Raw genomic sequence first — 16642 nt, 5'->3', positions numbered from 1 at the left:
CGCTGTTATCCTTGGCCCTGCTTCATTTTGTACTCCAGGGCCAAACTTGCCTGTCACACCAGGTATCTCTTGACTTCTTGCTTTTACATTCCAGTTCCCTATGATGAAAAGGACATCTTTTTGGTGTTAGTTCTAAAAAGTCTTGTAGATCTTCATAGAACCATTCAACTTCAGCTTCTTTGGCATTAGTGGTTTGGGGCTTAGACTTGGTTTACTGTGATGTTGAATGATTTGTCTTGGAAATGAACCAAAATCATTCTGTTGTTTTTGAGATTGCACCCAAGTACTGCATTTTGGACCCTTTTGTTTACTATGAGGGCTCTCTGTTTTTTCTGAGGGATTCTTGCCCACAGTAATAGATATAATGGTCATCTGAATTAAATTCACCCATTCCTGTCCATTTTAGTTCACTGATTCCTGAAATGTCAATGTTCACTCTTGGAATATGTTTGATGACTTCCAGTTTACCTTGATTCATGGGCCTAACATTCTAGGTTCCTATGCAATGTTGTTTTTTTTTTTACAGCATCAGACTTTACTTTCACCACTAGATGCATCCACCCCTGGGCATTGTTTCTGCTTTGGCCCAGCCTCTTCATTCTTTCTGGAGCTATTTCTCCACTCCCCTCCAGTAGAATGTTGGACACCTACTGATCTGGAGGGTTCATCCTTCAGTGTCACATCTTTTTTTCCTTTTCATACTGTTCGTGGGGTTCTCAAGGCAAGAATACTGATGTGGTTTTTCCCATTCCCTTCTCCAGTGGACCATCTTTGTCCAAACTCTTCACCATGATCCATTTGTCTTGGGTGGCCCTACATGGCATGGCTTGTAGTTTCACTGAGTTAGGCAAGGTTGTGATCCATGTGGTCAGTTTGGTTAATTTTCTGTGATAGTGGTTTTCATTCTGTCTGCCCTCTGATGCATGAGGATAAGAGGCTTGCTGGTCTCCCCACTGGTAGTGGGGAAAACTGGGTCTTGTTATGGTGGGCAAGACCATGCTCAGTAAGTCTTAAATCCAATTTTCTGCTGATGGGTAGGGCTGTGTTCCCTCCCTATAGTTTGAACTGAGGCCAAACTATGGTAAGGGTAATGGTGATAATGGCAACCTCCTTCCAAAGGACTTACGCCAGCATGCCAGGCCTCCCAGGACTGTTGTAGTCAGTGCTCCTGACCGTGTGCAGGCCACTGTTGACCTCCACCTCCAACGGAGACTCCCAAGCGCACACAGGCAAGTCTAGCTCGGTTTCTTACGGGATCACTTCTCCTTTCTCCTGAGTTCTGGTGCGCACAAAGTTTTGTTTGTGCCCTCCAAGAGTCTCTGTTTCCCCAGTCCTGTGGAAGTTCCGTAATCATAATCCACTGGCCTTCAAAGTCAGATTCCCTGGGAATACTCAGCCCCTTTGCCCAATCTCCAGGGTGGGAAATCTGTTGTGGTCCCTAGAACGTTTGCCAGTGTGATAACTTCTTTGGTGAAATTGTTCTCCAGTTTGTTGTGTTGCCGCCCTGCGGTACTATTGTTGTTCAGTCACTCAATTGTGTCCAACTCTTTGTGACCCCATGGACTCCATGCTCCCCTGTCCTTCACCATCTCTCGGCGCTTGCTCAGACTCATGTCCATTGAGTTGATGATGCCATCCAACCATCTTGTCCTCTGTCGTCCCCTTCTCCTTCTGTCTTCTATCTTTCCCAGCATCAGGGTTTTTTCCAGTGAGTTGGCTCTTCACATCAGGTGGCCAAAGTATTGGAGCTTCAGTTCCAGTGAACATTCAGGATTGATTTCCTTTAGGATTTTCTGGTTGTATTTCCTAGTAGCCCAAGGGAGACTTAGGAGTCTTCTTCACCACCACAGTTTGAGAGCATCAGTTTTTCAGTGCTCAGCCTTCTCTGTGGTCCAACTTTCACATCCATAGATGACTACTCAAACAACCATGGCTTCGACTATATGGACCTTTGTTGTCACAGTAATGTCTCTGCTTTTTATTATGCTGTCTAGGTTTATCATAGAGCTCTTCTCCCAAGGAGCAAGTGTCTTTTAATTTCATGGCTGCAGTCACTGTCCACAGTGACTTTGAAACCCAGGAGAATAAGGTCTTTCACTGTTTCCCCATCTATATGCTGTGAAGTAATGGGACCAGATGCTATCATCTTAGTTTTTTGAGTGTTGAATTTTAAGCCAGCTTTTTCATTCTCCTCTTTCACCTTCATCAAGAGGCTCTTTAGTTCCTCTTCACTTTCAGCCATAAGGGTGATGTTATCTGCATATCTGAGGTCATTGATATTTCTCCTGACAATCTTTGATTCCAGCTTGTGCTTCATCTAGCCCAGCATTTCACATGATGTACTCTGCATATGTGTAAAATAAGCAGGGTGACAATATACATCCTTGAAGTACTCCTTTCCCAGTTTGAACTGGTCCATTGTTCCGTGTCCAGTTCTAACTGTTGCTTCCTGACCTGCACACAGGTTTCTGCTGCTGCAGGGCTGTAGTTCTTGCTTCTGGTGTCTGCTGCCTGGTGTGCACGGTTGGTTCTGGGTTTGTGCAGGTTTTCTGGTAGAAGGGACTGGTTCCTGCCCTCTGTGGGTGGATTTGGATCTCCTCCCTTTGGTGGGCAGGGCCATGTCAAGGGGTGTGTTTATAGTTAGCTGTGAGCTTGATACAACTTTAGGCATCCTGCTTGCTCTCAGGTGGGGCTGTATTCGTATCCTGCTGGTGGTTTGTTCTGAGGGGCTCAGCACTAGAGCCTGCATTCTGTTGGGTGGAGCCAGGTCTTCGTGCCAAAATGGCAGCCTCTTGGGAGAGCTCACACAGATCAATATTCTCTGGGGCCCCAGGCACCAATGTCCTTGCCCCAACAGTGAGCTACAGCCCAACCCCCCTCCCCTCCACTCCTCTTGGGGTCCCTCCAAGACCCACAGGTGGGTCTGGTCCAGGCTCTTTTGGAATCACTGCTTTGTGCTAGGTCCCAGAGCACCCTCCAAGAGTGGAGTCTCCATTTCCCCCAGTCCTAGGCGCTCCTTTACTCAAGCCTCCTTGCCCTTCAAGGTCAGATGTTCTGTGGCCCCTCCTCCTAATGTCAGACTCAGGCTGTACAGTCTGACTAGGGCTCAGAACTCTCACTGGTGTGGCAGAACCTCTGTGATACAATTATTTTCCAGCTTGTGTGTCAACCACCCAGTGGATATAGGATTTGATTATATTATGAAATCATCCCTCTTGCCATTTTGTTATGGCTTCTTCTCTGTGTTTGCATTTAGAATATCTTTCTCAGTGGGTTCAAGCCTGTTCATTCCACAGTTAGTTGTGATTTTAGTATTGTCATCAGAGGAGGTAAGCATAAGTCCTTCTACTCTGCCATCTTGTTGGGAATTGGGCTGCTGCTTTTAGTTGGGATGCTTGCTACCTCTTGCCTCAGTGTGTTGGCCATTGGCCCCTTGATATGGGGTATGCAGGTGTGGTGGCCGGTGTGTGCTTCCAGTTCGGCTCAGACAACGGCTGGAGCCCACCTGTGGGTCTCTCAACAGCAGTGGTAGCTTGTGCCTCCCCAGGACAGTGGCAGCAGTGATTGGCTTCTGCTCCCAGGCCTCCCAGTAGTAGAAGAAGCCCACTCACTCCCGGGACAGCAGGGTTAATGACCAGCGCTTGCTCCCATGTCTCCCAGCAGTGCCAGTGGCCTGCATGCTCCAGGAGAGCAGGGGCAGCAACTCGTGCCTGCTCTCGGCTCGTGCTTGCGCTCTGGGTGGCAGGGGCAGCAGTTGATGGCCATTCACAAGTCTCCCAATGGCAGCGCCTGGCCCCTCACTCTCAGGACAGTGGAGGGCAGTGCTTGGCTCCTGCTCGTGGGTCCTGCCGCAGTAGGGGTGGCCGACACACTCCTGGGACAGCTGAGGCAGCAGCCGGAGCCCACTTTTAGGTCTCTAGGTTGTTGCCAAAATCTGGACTCTGTCTCTGGTGCCGAATAGAAATAGAGACGGAGTTTTGGGTGAAGTAGAAAAGAGTAGCTTTTATTGCTTTCCCAGGCAAAGGGGGCCATAGTGGGCTAATGCCCTGAAGACCGTGTGACCCACTCTGGTGGGGGTAGTGAGGAGTTTTACAGTGTTCTCAAGGGTCAGGGTGCGATCAGCTCATGGACAGTTCTTGAATTGGGAAAACAAGATCAACATGATAGCTACCACTGCTAAGAGCTTCACGGTTGCATTAGCATCTTTCTACCTCATCTGAGAGAATAATGCCCCAGGGTGTTCCCCAGGAAAAGGTTCGATGTTGAGTCCGAACTTGATGCTGCAGTCAAATTGCACGTTTATGTTTGTTCATGGATATCTCGACTTTTTCTGTTTTTGTATTCATGCCATGGGCCTTTAATTTGGGTAATAAATCCATAGGGCTTTCTTTTTTGCTATTTGCCTTTTACATTACTGCTTGGTTAGTTGACTTTCAAGCTGTGTTTTTCACCAGTAGACAGGGAGAGTTTTGAGGGTAGACAGGGAACAGGGATTTCTGAATTTGCTATGTAGATGTTACCTTGTGGGTGAGCACAGTTTTGAACCCTAAAAATATTCTGCCAGGTAAGAACCACATCACGGGATAATTAGGAATTTGAAGAGGTATTTTTTTGGAAAATTTGAAATTACAGCATTGAATAGAGTTTCTTTTCTGAATGTTGACAGAACAACTTGACCTTGCTTCCTACTTAAAACTCTCCTTCTGGAACTGATGCAAGCATCTATTTAACTTGTGGCCTCTTTTCTGTACATTCCAGGGGCTCCACTGAGCAGAGCTCATTTCAGGATATGGACGCAATCATGGTCCCCATCAATGCCTACCAGATAGCCACACTGACACTGCTTAAGAAGATGTGTGTACTGTGACTTAGCATCTCATCTGTGCATAAAAGTAAGTCTGTCACATTGACTAATGTGATAGGTGATCTCCTGTGATATGTGTGGTTCACTAATTTTCTGTGGTAACATCCACTTGTATTTTCTGCCTCCTAGCTGTCCTCATCTAAAATTTATCATCCTGTCTATTATGAGCTGAGAAAAGGCCTCAACCTTCAGCAAATTCCTGTTTTCTCTAAGCTCTGCTCATTAATAAATACCAATAGGAAACAAACAGAAAAATAGCCGGAGAAGCAAAATGGATAGTCAGGGTAGGCTCATCTCAAATCCATGTTTAGATCATCTGTCTGTGAGTTTGTTTTCATGACTACTGTAAACGGTTTTTCTTTATGTTGGTAAATCATGGCAGAAGTTCTTGGGTGTCCGAATGAATCAGGCAGGACTTGTCTTCCACTGTCAGGGGATGTGATTCCACGGTGATGTTCAGGCTCCTTCCTCTGCTGATTTCCCTGCCCCATCCTGTTACTGCTGCCTGCAAGTTAGCAGTGATATTCCTTGTTCAGTATCAGTGTGTTTGTCAGATATTTCCTTGAGTGTTTTTGAAGGCAAAAAGAAGAGGAAGTTCAAAGACGCTGGTAAAGCTTACAGGATGCCAGACAACGTCCTGCCTAGAGCTGGAACTAGACCTTAGCCGAGGTGGCCTCAAACTTGTTTCTTTTGCTTTTTACCAAAAGTTCATGTGGTGGTGATGGAAATGGAAAGGGACTTAGTGGTCAAGTCCTGGATTCAAGTCTTGGCTCTCTCTAATCTCTCGTCTCCTGTGGTACACAGTGAGGATAATCTTTACCTCATTACACAGGAAGAGTCAGTCCAACTCAGTGTGATGTAAGATAAGACTTTTTGTTTTGTTCTTTCTTCTTCTTCGCTCTTTAGTCGTTAAGTTATGTCCGACTCTTTCTGACCCCATGGACTGTAGCCTGCCAGGCTCCTTTGTTGATGGGATTCTCCAGGCAAGAATACTGGAGTAGGCTGCCGTTTCCTTCTCCAGGGCATCTCCCCGACTCAGGGATTGAATCTGTATCCTGCAGGGCAGGCAGATCCTTTACCAGCTGAGCCAAGGGTAAGACTAATATTATTAATAAGTCTACAGAAATATTCCCGTTACTACCATTTCTAAAAGGAAACTTGAATATCATTCGCACCACACTGTGTAGAGACTCCTCCGTCCCTCTCGTGACTGAGACTGAGGGTGTTTCACGAGTCCCCTGCACCCCTCCTTACTGTCTTGGCGTACTACATGGTTGGGCGTGTGATAGCTTCGGGAACTTTCTTGTTACTGCTCCAGCTGTGGTTGCCGTTTGTTGTGCTGTATAACATAGTTCTTGGTCAACATTAACTTGTGTGTACTATTATCCAAAAATTGATAGGACAAGGGATGCTTTTCATTAAAAATACATATTGAGATATAGAAATATTTAAATAAAATTATAGGCCCACAGGATAACGTCTTTTTTTTCTGTCTACCTCCAAATGTCTAAAGTACATCCCTAATGCTAGAATTTGGGAACTTAAGTCCTGTGGACTTGCTATCACATCCCCTGAGGCAAAGCTGCAGTTGTTAAAATATGATGTGTGATTTTAGAAAAAGGGCTAGCATAATTCTGTATCATCTAACATGGTCTTAATAGGTCTGTTTCCTTTTGCAAGCATTTATTAATAGTGTGGTAACTCATACTGTAGATTTGGGGAAATCACATTTTTAAGACTCAACTGATGTAGCCAGAGGTGGTCACCAGCAATTAGACTTCCTAATATTTGACTTTGCTTAGGTTAATGAAACATTTATATGCCAACACCTGCATCATATTAAAGCCTGACTTGCCTTAGTCACCCTCTGCTCCTGGGCCAGCAGCAGCACCGGGGAGCTTGTTAGAAATGCAGAGTCACAGGCCTGCCTCAGACCCAGTGATCAGACTGTCTGCTGGTGAGTTACACGTACATTACAGTTCAAGAATCCTGCCCCAGTGGACCTCACTCTTAGTTTTCAGAAGGAATGAAGAAGGCAAAATAACTTGCTGCTCCTGTTACTCAGTGATCAGAGTGAGCAAAGCAGCTTGCTCATCTGTGTCGACCTGCACTATCAGAAGAAACATACTGTGAGGTACATGTGTAGTTTTAAATTTACAGTCAGCATGTTAAAAAAAAAAGAAATGTAAAATTAATTTTAATGTATTTTATTTAAACCAATACATCCAAAGTAATATTTCAGTGGGGAATCAATGTGAAAAAAAAAATGATATTGTACAATTTTTTTCAAAACGATGGCTCACAGTAAATACTCATGTGCACATATACTTACACCACATCTCAGTTCATGCTGACTAGCCACACATTTCAGGTGCTCAGCAGCCACAGGTGGAGAGTCGCTGTCATGGTGACAGGGCAGTTGTAAACAATGATGTCTCTGCCATCCACTCCAGGGTGCAGTGAAGTGTCTTTCCTGCAGGGGTGTGCACACACTTCCTTCCTTGACTTTATTATTGCATCAGACTTTGTGCTTACCTCCAACCTTAAGATGCACATGTTTTAAAAAAAAATACAGTATCACAAGATAAATACAGTAGAAGACATATGTGCCAAGTGCTCAGGAAGCGTGGGAGACAGGGTATCAAATATTGTCCAGGGCAGAAGGCAGCAGCAGGCTCAAAAACTTGCACCATGGAGACAAACAGACCCATGCTTCAGGATTTACCTCAGTCCTCTGGGTTTTCAAGAGGTGCTTTTCATAGAGTGTCATAAGGATAAAATGAGAATTGGATATAAAGAATAATATTATGCTTTATTGATATCATTATTAAAAGAAAGATAAGGGTAAATTTGATTGTCTATGGATAAGTGGAGTTTCAACAGGTGTATCTGCCAGGATCCACTAAATATAAACATTTGATTTCTCTACTTTCTCTCTCTCTATATATGCAGTATAGTATAATATATGAACATACACGCGCGTGTGTGTGTGTGTGTGTGTGTGTGTATATATATATATATATATGTACATTTTCCTTAAATTGTTGGAGAATAATTTATAGGCAGCAAGACTATCCCTATATATTTCCTGAGAATGAGAACATTTTCTTACATGATTAGGGGTGTGATTATCAAATTTCAGAAACCTTAAGACACAGTTTCTGTAATCTATCACATCTCTGTGGTCTCCTGGAATCTAGAACAGTTGCTCAGTTACTTTGGGGTGGAGAAGGGTGTGTTTGTGTATAAAAACTCGACATTTTTAGAGAGATGAGGCTAGTTATTTTATGGACTATCCCTCAACTTGAGTTTATCTGCTCTTTTCTCATATATTTTGGCAGGTTAGCTAGGATATTTTAAAATCTTTTTTATTTAAAATAATGTTTTTAAAAATATTATGTAAGTTTCAGTATAGTATACAATATAGTAATTCACAATTTTTAAACCTTACACACCATTTATAGTTATTATAAGATATTGGCTATATTCCCTGTGCTGTAGAATATATCCTTGTAGCTCTATTTTAGACACAGTAGTTTGTCTCTCTTAATCCCATACCCTGATCTTGCTCTTTCCCTCTCCCCACTGGTAGCCACTAGTTTGTTTTCCCTGTTTCTCCTGTTATATTCACTATTTGAGAAGATTTTAGATTCTACATATAAGTGATATCATGCGATTTTTGTCTTTGAGTTGTATCACTAAGCATAATGCCCTCCGAGTACACCCATGTTGTTGCAGATAGCAAAATGTCATTTTTTTTATAGTTGAGTAATAATCCCTTGTGTGTATATATACTGCACAATTAAAATTTTTTAATTGAAGGATAATTGCCTTACAGAATTTTGTGGTTTTCTGCCATACATCATTGATTTGTTGAAAGCCAGGTAGGTTGCGTCTGTATCTTGGCAGTTATAAATAATGATGCTATATGAACATAGGGATGCTTGTATTTTTTGAATTAATGTTTTTTCATTTTCTTTGGCATATATACCTGGGAATGGAATTGGTGGACCACATGGTACATATTGCTGCGATTTATTCAAAGTGTGCTCCCTTTCTTTTTCTCTGGAGGTGTTACAGCATCCCAGTCTTACATTTACATCTTTAACACCTTTCTCAGCTGGTGCGTGAGACTAGCAGGGTAGATGGTGGGCTGGCTCAGGGATCTGGGGACTAGTGCCTGCCCCTGGTGAGTAGAGCTGGGTTTTGGGGTCTTAATGCAGCCTGTCTACTGGTGGGTGGATCTGGAGACCTTGTGTACATTCTGTAAGACTGGAATTTCTATCTCCCTTGGCCGACAGAAATTCCAGTCTTATAGGATGCATACAAAGTCTTATGCTCCAGACTCACCCACCAGTAGATGGATTGCAGTAAGACCACCTGGAGTAGGAAACGGCAACCCACTCCATTATTTTTGCCTGGAAAATTCCATGGACAGAGGAGCCTGGCGGGCTACAGCCATGACTGAGCATGCACGCACACACACACTTCTGGGACTCCTGAAAGTAAAGCCCCACTGGCCTTCAAAGTGAGATGTTCTTGGGGTCATCTGCCTGGCACAGGACACCCAGGTTGGGAAGTCTGATGTGTGGCTCAGATGCCTCACTCTTTTGGGAGAATCTCTGCAATCTTAATTATTCTCTCACTTGTGAGTCACCAACCCTTGGGTATGGGACTGACTGTATCATGACTCTGCTTATTCCTACCTGTATTGCTGTGGTTTCTTCTTCTTTTGTGGAAGATTCTTTGTTTCTGGTTGAGTCCAGTCTTTTCTCCTGATGGTTGTTTTGTAAATATTGATAGCTGTAACTCGAGTGTGCTCTTAAGAGGAGACGAGCTCAAATTCCCATAGGCTAGGATTTTTGAAGATATTTTTAAATGAAGATGCCAGTAATAACAGGAAGGCAGCATTATTGCAAGGCCTAAAAACAGTGATGTGATTAGATCCTGCTTCCAAGTTGTAGCTGCAAAGGATGGACCACTTGAGAGAAGCTGTATTTACTAAAGGGTACCACCAAGCCCAAAACTGTGGTAGGGAAGAAGCGAATAAGTGAACACCCAGAGCTTGCTCTCTTTCTGTCGTTGGATCTCTTGCAGGTGCTCTCATTGGCTCAACTCAACAACAACAAAAAAAGACATTTAAGGTAACCAGGTGATTGAGTCCTTAGCAGTCAGACTCATAGAGCAGTGAGAATGGCATTACAGGGGAAAAGAGAATCACCCATGCTCCCAGCAGAGGAAGCAGTGAATGCAAAGGGAGTGTGCCGTATGAAGGGCCAGAAAGTGTTGAGGAACATTCTGGGATGCAGTCAATGAGGCTGAGAAACTAGGCTGGGCCCACTGTGTAAAACTATCACATAACAAGTTTAAGGGGGCTTCCCTGGTGGCTCAGACGGTAAAGAATCCACCTGCAATGCCAGAGACCTGGGTGCGGTTCTTGGGTTGGGAAGATCCCCTGGAGGAGGGGATGGCAACCCACTCCAGTATTCTGGCCTGGAGAATCCCATGGACAGAGGAGCCTGGCAGGCTATAGTCAGCAGGGTAGCAAAGAGTTGGGCACGACTGAGCACAAGGTGTTAAGGACTCTGGAGTTGATCCTGCTGAAATAATTATTTTTGAGCATGGGAGTTATTCAAACAATTCTGAGCAGAGATGAAAAAGTGTCACTAAATTACTTGCACAGAAGGTAGAGAAAAAGAAAAATATGAAGCTTTGGGGACATTTAAAAATCAGACAACATTTAAAAAGATACAAGGTGCTGGAAGTTTAGTTAATAATAAGTAATATTATTGGTAATGGCAGCTAATAGGTAGTGAATACCTACTATTTTACACCAGATTAGAGAGCTTCATCTTCAGAGCAACTCTGTGAGGCAGATGTGATTCTCACAGTTCTAATTATAAGAAATAAAAGTGTTTGGGTGAATGATAGTACCATGAATTGAGACAATGTTTGAAGTTGCCCATGGGGCATAATGAGTCCTAACCAGTAAGCTACTGGGAAATGAGATACGGAGCCATGGACACAGATCTGGGCTGGTACTGGGAACTTGCTGATGTGAGCTGTAATCATAGAATATATGAGGCTGACCAGGATGAACTCTGAACAAGAGGAACCACTACTCTATATGAAGGAGTGTTTGGAGAAAATGTCAGACATGTTTGAATGGCAGGAAGAATATCACATGTAACCCTTTTGTTGTTGATAATAACTGGCTTGCCCAACTGTGGTGTCGTCGTCATTGTGATCTTTCAGCTGGCCTAGACTTGTAAAGGATATACACTTTACAGCTTTGAGTAAGAGGTTCTGGTTCAAGGTGGTGATGTTGGCATATCCTGAACTTGCCTCCTTCCTGGGACACACCAAATATACAACCACATACTGAGCAATTTCTTTTGAAGAAATACTTGCAAGCTAGCTGAATGACTCCTATTGTTGTTGTTGAGTCACTCAGTGATGTCTTGACTCCTTTGTGACCCCATGGACTGTAGCCCAGGGCTCCTGCATTGAAGGTGGATTCTTTATCAGTGAGCCAACTGGGGAAGCCTAGATGACTCAGATATCTGGCAAGAGAAAAACCAATGGAAGCAGTTAGGAGAGGCTGAGACACAACCCTACCATGTGACCTACATTTGGGATGGAACTCAAACCTGGACTTTCTCCCCAGATGAGGCACCCCAACTTTTAAGACCTGCACCTGAGAAACAAGTGCTGAAAACATCTTTCTCTCAAAAACCAACAGGGCTTGCATCCATGAGACCCTCAAGGCCATAGTAAACTGAGAAATGGCTCTTAAGAATTTGTACACAAGGACTCACTCACCCATCCTCAAAGCGTTGTACTTACCATAAAGCGTTGGCCTGCGGTGCAGGCATCTAATTTAACAAGAATCTGGAGGTTTCCGGGGCACCAGCTTTACCTTCTGTCTTGCTCCAGCAAGTGGGTGCCGTCTTTGTGGTCTCCCTCTGCCACACTCCTAAACACCAGTGTCTTCTGGAGGGAAGCTTTCACATGCACCCGTTACCCTAGTTCTTACAGGTGCCACCTAGGGGACACCTGGCTTTGCTTGGCAGAGGGGCTTGCATTCCTGAATTTCATGGGATTGTAATCAGAGAGAGAGTTCTTGGCAGGCTGCTCCCTTTGGGCATGGTACAGAGCACATTAAAAGGATCATACACCATGATCAAGTGGGATTTATCCCAGGGATGCAAGGATTATTCAGTATCCACAAATCAATCAGTGTGATATACCATATTAACAAATTGAATAAAAACTGTACAATCATCTCAATAGATGCAGAAAGATTTTGACAAAAATCTTTTAACACCCATGTATGATAAAAACTTTACAGAAGGTGGGCATAGAGAGAACCTACCTCAACACAATAATGCTGAAAGCATTCCCTTCCCAGGTGGCTTAGTGGTAAAGAATTACTGGCACAAAGACAGAAATATAGATCAATGGAACAAAATAGAAAACCCAGAGATAAATCCATGCACCTATGAACACCTTATCTTTGACAAAGGAGGCAAGACTATACAATAGAGAAAAGACAATCTCTTTAACAAGTGGTGCTGGGAAAACTGGTCAACCACTTGTAAAAGAATGAAACTAGAACACTTTCTAACACCATACACAAAAATAAACTCAAAATGGGTTAAAGATCTAAATGTAAGACCAGAAACTATAAAACTCCTAGAGGAAAACATTGGCAAAACACTCTCTGACATAAATCACAGCATCCTCTATGACCCACCTCCCACCTTTCCTTTTAATGGAAATAAAAGCAAAAATAAACAAATGGGACATAATTAAACTTAAAAGCTTTTGCACACTGAAGGAAACTATAAGCAAGGTGAAAAGACAGCCTTCAGAGTGGGAGAAAATAATAGCAAACGAAGCAACTGACAAAGAATTAATGTCAAAAATATACAAGCAGCTCATGCAGCTCAATACCAGAAAAATAAACAACCCAATCAAAAAATGGGCAAAGACCTAAACAGATATTTCTCCAAAGAAGACATACAGATGGCTAACAAACACATGAAAAGATGCTCAACATCACTCATTATCAGAGAAATGCAAATCAAAACCACAATGAGGTACTATCTCACACCGGTCAGGATGGCTACTATCAAAAAGTCTACAAGCAAAATGCTGGAGAGGGTACGGAGAAAAGGGAACCCTCTTACACTGATGGTGGGAATGCAAACTAGTACAGCCACTATGGAGAACAGTGTGGAGATTCCTTAAAAAATTGGAAATAGAACTTCCATATGACCCAGTAATCCCACTGCTGGGCACACACACCAAGGAAACCAGAATTGAAAGAGACATGTGTACCCCAATGTTCATTGCAGCACTGTTTTACAATAGCTAGGAAAATGGAAGCAACCTAAATGTCCATCAGCAGATGAATGGATAAGAAGGCAGTGGTACTTATACATAATGGAATATTACTCAGCTATTAAAAAGAACACATTCGAACCAGTTCTAATGAGGTGGGTGAAACTGGAGCCTATTACACAGAGTGAAGTAAGTCAGAAAGAAAAACACCAATACAGTATATTAATGCGTATATATGGAATTTAGAAAGATGGTAACGATGACGCTATATATGAGACAGGAAAAGAGACACAGATATAAAGAACAGACTTTGACTCTGTGGGAGAAGGCAAGGGTGGGATGCTTTGAGAGAATAGCATTGAAACATGTATATTACCATATGTGAAACAGATGACCAGTCCAAGTTCGATGCATGAAACAGGGCACTCAAAGCTGGTGCACTGGGACAACCCAGAGGGATGGGATGGGGAGGGAGGTGGGAGGGGAGTTCAGGATGGGGGACACATGTACACCCATGGCTGATTTATGTCAAATGTGTGGCAAAAACCACTACAGTATTGTAAAGTAATTAGCCTCCAATTAAAATTAAAAAAAAAAAAAAAAAAAGAATCAGCCTGCCAATGCAAGAGATACAAGTTAGGTTTCTGGGTCAGGAAGATCTCCTGGAGGAGGAAATGGCAACCACTCCATTCTTGCCTGAAAACCACAGACAGGGGAGCCTGACAGGCTACAGTCCATGAGGTCACAAAGAGTCAGACACAATTGAGCACGCGCACACACAGGCACTAAAGTCAGGAACGAGACAAGCATGGCCACTCTCATATACTTTTCTTCAGCATAGTTTTGGAAGTCCTAGCCATGGCAATCAAAGAAAAAAAAAAAGGAATCCAAATTGGAAACAAAGATGGAAAACTCACTGTTTGCAGATGACATGAAATATATATATAGAAAATCCTATCAGAAAACTGCCTGTACTCAACAGTGAATTTGGTAGTTGCAGGATACAAAATTATTACACAGAAATCTGTTGCATTTCTATACACTAACTTATTGGCTGTGACAAATAAGATATTATTCTCTAGGAACATGACAACTGCTCTGGCTCATCACTGAAGGTAGAGCTTGCCTTGAATGAAGTATACCTGATTTGTTCTAGACAACATCACTATTTTACTATGTGTCCTTTCAATATATACCATTTAACTTCTACCTGGGCATTAGTACTTTCTGAGCTCCAAAAAGGAAAATTATATTTTCCCATTTGAAATTGTTTTTCCAAACTATTCCAAAGTCCTTGAATTACAAGGGATAGATTTTTAAAATGTTGGTTATATACACCATTGTGGCTAGATCTTGCTCACAATATAAAAGTCCTTTGCATTAGATAGGTCCTAAATTAGTTTTTCTTGATTGCCTGATGTAGATTTATTATGTGTTTTTATTTGAGGCACCACACTGAAAATATTTTGCATGTGGAATATGTTTCATTTAAGGAACTATAGAAACCAGTAATCTAGCTTGATGCTCTTTATTATTTTGGAAACATTTATTTCATCCCTTGGTTACTAGCAGTTCTGTTATGCTTTAGAGACAACAATAAAGATGTTATTGTTTCTGCTTCATTGGAAAAAAATAATAGTTCAGATATTTGACCTCAGATAATTGTGAATCCCATTGGGGAAGTGCTGCATATTTTTGAAGATGATGTGTTTTTAAACTATAAGAAAGAATAGAACACAATTTATCCTGGGAGCTTTTCTTTAGGATCTATAATATTTTTGTGGACTATTAATAAATACACTATATGGTTGTATTGTATATTATATCTCTTATTAACTCTAGTGTCATCACTAATGTTTTAATATATAACCATATGTTCCTCAAGGGAGCAGTTTGTGTGCTTTACTGGCAAGTAGCACACAAAAAATTCTCCCTGCTGTTCTCCTCTACTATAAATTAATATCCACTACCGGGGGACCTCTTATGATATAAAATTGTCATCCTGTGAGTGGTATGGATGAAATTACCATGGAGGAAAGCTTGAGCAGTTACCGGAGTATGAATAAGACAGCACCTCTTCTGCTGTACATGGGACCCCTGGTGTCTTATATTAATTTATGAGAAATAATTTACTTCACTAACTTCAAAGTTTACTACTCTGAATTATCTTTTTAGTCAGTCTTTTCTTAATGTAAGTGCATTTTCTATACTGAAAAGGAATACTCTAAAAGCATGGCATCATCTTTGCCAGCTCCAGACTATTCTGCAGTTTCTACAACACAAGATTTTATCCAGTAAGAGTGCCTGGAGGATGAATCCTTTTAAGTGACATTGTTGTCTGCACTGCTTTTCACTTTGGCAGTAAAGGAGTTACAGGAAAAGATGGATCCATAATGACAGTCCTGTGTGTTGTAATGTGATGGTTGCCTGGCAACTGTACCTGTAGAAATAAATATGGGACTTGTATCTGTATTAATCCCCTCTTGTTGTCAAGGTTTAGAGGTTTTTAATACATTAAGCTTAGAAAATGCTTAAAAGCAAAAAGGCTTGATCATTTGATGGTCCTTTAGAATTGTATGAGATTGCTGGATGTCGACAAATAAGGGGTCTTGGGGAGTAAGTGGTACATAGTGCTGTGAATAAATCTTGAATGTATTTGAACATCTCTTAAATGAGTCTGAGCCTTACTTTGGCATCTCAAATAACTTACATCTTCCAAGGACATATTTCTTCACTTAAGAACATTTATTGACTATCATTAAATGTGTTACTTCTGCAGTAGAAATGGGCTAGGGTATAAAGACAAGAAAGACGGAGCCCTGGGCTTTTAGTCTAGAGGTGACTTTATCATCTAGTGAAGAGCACATCTAGAGAGGAATGTTCTTACTTGTAACACTCAGGGAACACGCCCATCAGTACCAACTGTTCTTTTTATGCTCTCTCAGAGATCAAAGCTAGCTGTGGATTATGCCCCAGCGCACTGCTTGTGGCCACAGTACAAGCTCCCTCTTCCACCCTCTCATTGAGTGCGCCAGACCATAGGTTATCACACTGGTCTGCTGGTACCTGTATCTTCATTCTTTTCTTCTATGCCTCAGCTTTCACTTTCATAGACTTTACTATTTTGTACTTCAGTATAACATATTTTCATCCCATCAGTGATACCCGCTCTGTTTAAATAAGGATCTCAGAAAAGCTGTAAGGGAAAGTTGGCTAAAAAGATCACATATTTTACTGATGCAAAAACTCTTAAGGATTTCAAATTCTAGAAATAGACTAGGTCTCAGGATGATATATATTAAATTGTGTTTTCATGCATAGACTAAGAACCTATATTGCTAATGATAAGAAAGATCACCTTTTATCATTCCAAGCTCTTCCAAATGGTGACATTTTGTCATTAAATCTTAAATAAAATCATTATTTTAATTG

The 16642-nt window shown here is 42.0% G+C and overlaps 1 long non-coding RNA gene across 2 annotated transcripts in view; it reads left to right on the top strand.

The window, feature by feature from the left end:
- LOC133061318 (uncharacterized) overlaps positions 1 to 16642 on the top strand; it is a 104987-nt gene that overhangs the window by 76616 nt on the left and 11729 nt on the right. For both annotated transcript variants that reach the window (XR_009693974.1, XR_009693975.1), the window contains exon 2: positions 4759 to 4892. This is a non-coding gene — a long non-coding RNA (uncharacterized LOC133061318). The remainder of the gene's footprint in view (positions 1 to 4758; positions 4893 to 16642) is intronic.

The sequence above is a fragment of the Dama dama genome, chromosome 9, assembly GCF_033118175.1.
Source record: "Dama dama isolate Ldn47 chromosome 9, ASM3311817v1, whole genome shotgun sequence".
Lineage (NCBI taxonomy): Eukaryota > Metazoa > Chordata > Mammalia > Artiodactyla > Cervidae > Dama > Dama dama.
This window is presented reverse-complemented; position numbering and strand designations above follow the sequence as displayed.